Raw genomic sequence first — 4,725 nt, forward strand, 5'->3', positions numbered from 1 at the left:
TAAAATATTCTCATTTGCTGGAACAGGCATTGCCTGGTGTAAATTCCAGAGGGGTCCATTCTCAGTTCCAATCTTGCTATGACTTCCCAACAAATATACAAAACATAATGGCCTGAGGAACAGCACTCTGGCACAACACAGCAGTTAAGTGAAGGCAGACTGGGCACAGATTATTTATTCTTCTTTTATCCTGGAATCAACATCAACCGACTCCTAGTGTCACAGAAAGGGCCTAACCTGTACAACCACCATAACTGGCTATTTTTGCCTGTTAAATACAACATCTAAATGGGTAGTGAGCGCAGGATGAGGTATGCTACACTCCAAAAGCACTTCTTAACATGTAGAATAACAGTACCTCCACCTCACTTGTGTGTGTGTAGAACAGTATTCCTAAGTAATGGTCCAACTTATTTAAAAGTAATGGGAAAGGGAAGAACAGAGATTTGCCTTTGAAGGCACCCAAGCAGCTGGTGAAAAAACTGTAGCAGTGGCTGTGGAGGTACAGCAGGATGCCTCAGGACTGACGGCAGCATGTTGGATTGCCTACATCGACACAAGATCCTTGGAGCTGCCTGGCAAGATGTTTTTTCATTGTTGTACCCCCAGAACGAGGGCAGCTTCCCTCTACCCAGAACTGTATGAGCAGTGGGAGAGTATCTTTGAGAGTAAAACACCTGCACTTGTCAGTGTATGTTATGTCAGCACATAATGTGGGTGCAGTAAATTTGTCTCTTTGGGGAAAACAGTCAGGGGAAGTACTGTTTGTGCCAGACAATTTGTTTGGTTTATTATCCTTCACACACTGATCTCTTGTCAGACTTAGAGAGAAGGCTGAGTCCAACCTGCTAAGATCACTCATCCACCTGCAAGGTGTTCTCTGGGGCTCTTTCCACGCTCCAAGCTCACACTGGGCACCCATTCCAGGGTGAAAACATGGGTTACCCTCCTCACTCAGGTGACCATCCAGCCACACAACAGGACAGCACAGCCTCACTGTCCCAGGGTAGCCAAGACATGAGACAGACTTCATACAGACTCCAGCTGGCAAGTGGGTGTTGCAAAACCTTGCCAAATGTTGTACCTGTCCACAAAGCAAGCAGGCAAAAGTTATACACAATGACTGCTTTCTTGATGCAGAAGAATACATTTTCCCTTCTTATAAACCTCTCTGAAGTTTTAAACTCACATATACTGCTATGATAAAATATTTACAGCAAATTATGTTCTTATCATCTAAGCCCCTAACACAGCTTTCCACTCTCTGAAGTTCTAGTTTTACCATTGAGAAAGCTGTTGACTTGAAAGCAAATGGTTTATTTTAAAGCATATTACAGGCTTTATTTTAAAGTGCACCAAAAATATGTCCCTTCATCTCCTTTTCACTGTGATGTTAAGGTCTCTTCTGCCCCTTATATCCTTAGCACTCTTAAGGAGGTTTCCATGCCATGTTGGCAAAAAGGAAGGTTCTGACATTAAACAACAGGAATATGAAGTAGGGAATGCACATCAGATCTACTTGGATGAGACAGCCATAAACATTTGGAATAAAGCCACAAACTGCCAGACTCACAAAACTTTGAAAAACTCTAGCAGTATTTGCTAGGGACAAATGCTACTTTGCATATGCTAACTCATGATAAGTTTCTGCTGCAGACTGCTGCAGGGTAGGAACTAAATGTGGTGGTGGTAGATAAGTCATGGATTCTGCTGTGACAGAGAGGCTTGAAGGCTTCACAGGTTGGCTTCCTATGGATAGTGCCAGAAGGCTAAATCCTCTTATTTTAGTCTGGGATAGTGCTAGTAAGCTCAGCTTTGCTGGGACCTTTTTGCCTTCTCTGTGAATTCCTATGTAAAGTAATCCATTAAATTTAACAAGCACATTGCCTGAGTAAGGGCTGCACTGTTCAGGCACTGTGAATCAGCCACTCTTCTTAAGGAAGCAGTCAGAATAAGATACTGTAGTGACTTTTCTTTACAAAGACTGTCCACAAACATCTGCTTTCATTAGAGGCTAGCAGTGGTATTGTGAAGAATTGAGTTTCCTGGGCTGTTGGGGTCCACTCTGGCTAGCTATAGACCCTTGCCCACATGACAATTCATAGATGAAGGTAAAAGATTGAGAAGCGCTCTCCTCCACGTGGGAAATGTTGTCCTTTATTCCAAGACGCACATCAGACAGACAAACCCATGGTAGAAAAGAGGGCGTTCCCTGGTGGCAGGGAGCTTTTACACCCCCCGGTATGGGGACAGAGGGAGAGGTCCACAGCCAATGGGACACCAGTGAGGAGTGGCGAGGGGAGGGGTAACCCAGGGGAGGGACCACCAGGGGGGACCGGGACAGCTGAGGGAAAGACCATGTGATGGGGAAATGGGGTAACAAACCACCTGATATAACATAAGCTATACAGTGCAATATAAAACTATTCTGTGCAAATTCCCAATCACCCAGTGCAAGAGAACAACTAACTGGTGAACCACGACAGTACTGGGCTGTGGCTCTGGCATCCATCACAGCAGGCTCCTGAAAGCCTTACTGTGCTTGAAGGAGTGGTAGGACAATTGTGAGTGCTGGTCCCCCCTCCCTGCTCCAGGAATTACTGCTGTTGTGAAAAAACAGCAAAAAAGTAAAACAAGTTGCCAAGCACAGCAGCTGAGCAAGACCACATTTAGGAAAGTTCTGGACAAAAGTCAGGGAAGAGCCCATTTACAGTCTATTCTTGCCATCAGTGATTCTCACTGTGTCTTATTTATTACTTGGAGTTTAACAGCAGCAGCCCCCAGGCCTGCAAACTCATCCAAACAGCCAGCCAGCAGCCACAACTCCCATGAAAAGTGATGTGGAAGTGCAAACAAACAGTGAGAAGGCAGCTGCCTACACTTGGTGAGAAAAAGAATTATGTAAATCTCATGTTTGAACAGGATCACATTCCCCTTGCCTCTGGAAAGGGCATGATCACTGTGGCACTACTGAACAAAGACATGAAGACACCCTAAACTTTTCCTCCTTGGTCTGCTTAAAGAAAAATACTGGGGTTTTTTTTAAGGTAAGTAAAAGATTTAACTACATAACATGACAAAGACAGAAGTGAGGAAAGGGTAGCATTTTCAGTAAGCAAGGTCCTCAGGAGAACTACTAGTAAGTGGTCAAACCTCCACATTTTACAATACTAGGGGCAAGATCAACATCACAGCCATCTTCTTTTCTCAAACCACAATATTAGCAAAAAATATGCTCAAACTCAGGGTAGCAGGGTGGGAACAGTCAGGGAACACTGGAAATCCAACTATTTATTGATCTGCTGTTTAATCAGGGAGGTCTCCTTAGAGACATCCTAGTGGAGCCTTTATGCTGAGGAAATGTGGGAACACAGCACATGGTGAGGTAGACGCAATCTCAGGCAAAGAGGAAAATTTGCCTGCATTTACTATTCAGATATCCAGCCTGGAGGTTTGAGTTAGATCCTCAGCTGCTGAGTGCTGATGTATAGTTACAGCACGTAGGCACCATTTATAATCTTTTTCTACTCTCTCTTTGCACGGCCAACCTATTGTAGCTCTTTGGATTATAGACCTTCCTCCTGAATAATTCTGTGATTATGTGGAGAAAGAGATTGTTGCTACTCTTGGGTAGTTAGAGAGGACACCAGTCCAGCAACACTAGACAGGGCAGAGAGCAAAGAGGTATTTCTTCAGCATGGCATGTTCTTCACTCACTGTAGTCTGTGAAAGTGAAACTTTCTTGACCAGCCACTAGATCAGATTTGTTGAACTTGACTATTTTCAGGGCTGTAGGACACTCCTCCCAGCACAGTGCTGCACTGCCAGCCCAAGCAGCACTGAAGTTGAATCCTTGAATTGAGGATGGGCTGGCGGGAAAGGGCATTTCCACGGTCTGGAGCAGATAATCTGCAGAGGGGGTGATGTGGGTGCTCCCAGCAGCAGCAGTGGGCACAGCAAAGTCCTGACCTGTGTTCTGAGCAGTGTCAGACACCTGGCTTTGCTCTTGGAGCTTTATAACCATACCTGAGGCAAGACCAAAGCTACCAGTAATGTTTAAAAAGCCTCAGGTTAAACTGGTTTAGGCTATTCCCCACACAATCTTGGAAGGAAGAGATTTTCTCAGAAATGTCTTCTGAACCATCCAATGAAAGAACTGGGGAGCCAGCACTCTGCTCCAGGTGCTTGCAAAAAGCACATTCCCTCTTGTACACTGACAGATGTTTAAGACAGACCTACATGTTAAAATTGCTTTGTCAGTGTTCAAAATAAAAAAGCTTTAATTCAATAAATGGCTGACACTTATGTTTTTCCTGAGCATCACAACTCAAAGACAGCAATTCCCACTGCTGTGGCCAGCAATCAGTGCCTGCCATGCCTCACACCCCACCCGTAACCCACTTCAGGGGTTATGGCTGGGGCCTTCCAGAAGAGTCCCTAAATCATCGGGAAAATAAAAAACATCTTGTGGCCAGCACTGCACCACGAACACTGTGAATTTATTAACGCTCAAGGGCAGACGAAGAACAAAAGAAAAGCAGAACCCGCATCTACTCAGCAGACTGAAGCCTCCTCCGGGCGCTTCTCCTCCAGGGTGTCTGAAACGGTCCCTGCGCGCTCCAGGCACACGACCCTCACCCCATTCCAGTGCCAAACCCGCGGCCGCTCCGGGAACGCCCCGAGCGCCGCTCCCGCCTCCCCGTCCGCCCTCAGCCCCGCCCGGCG

The sequence above is a fragment of the Passer montanus genome, unplaced genomic scaffold, assembly GCF_014805655.1.
Source record: "Passer montanus isolate IOZ18808 unplaced genomic scaffold, ASM1480565v1 scaffold106, whole genome shotgun sequence".
In the NCBI taxonomy this organism is placed as follows: domain Eukaryota; kingdom Metazoa; phylum Chordata; class Aves; order Passeriformes; family Passeridae; genus Passer; species Passer montanus.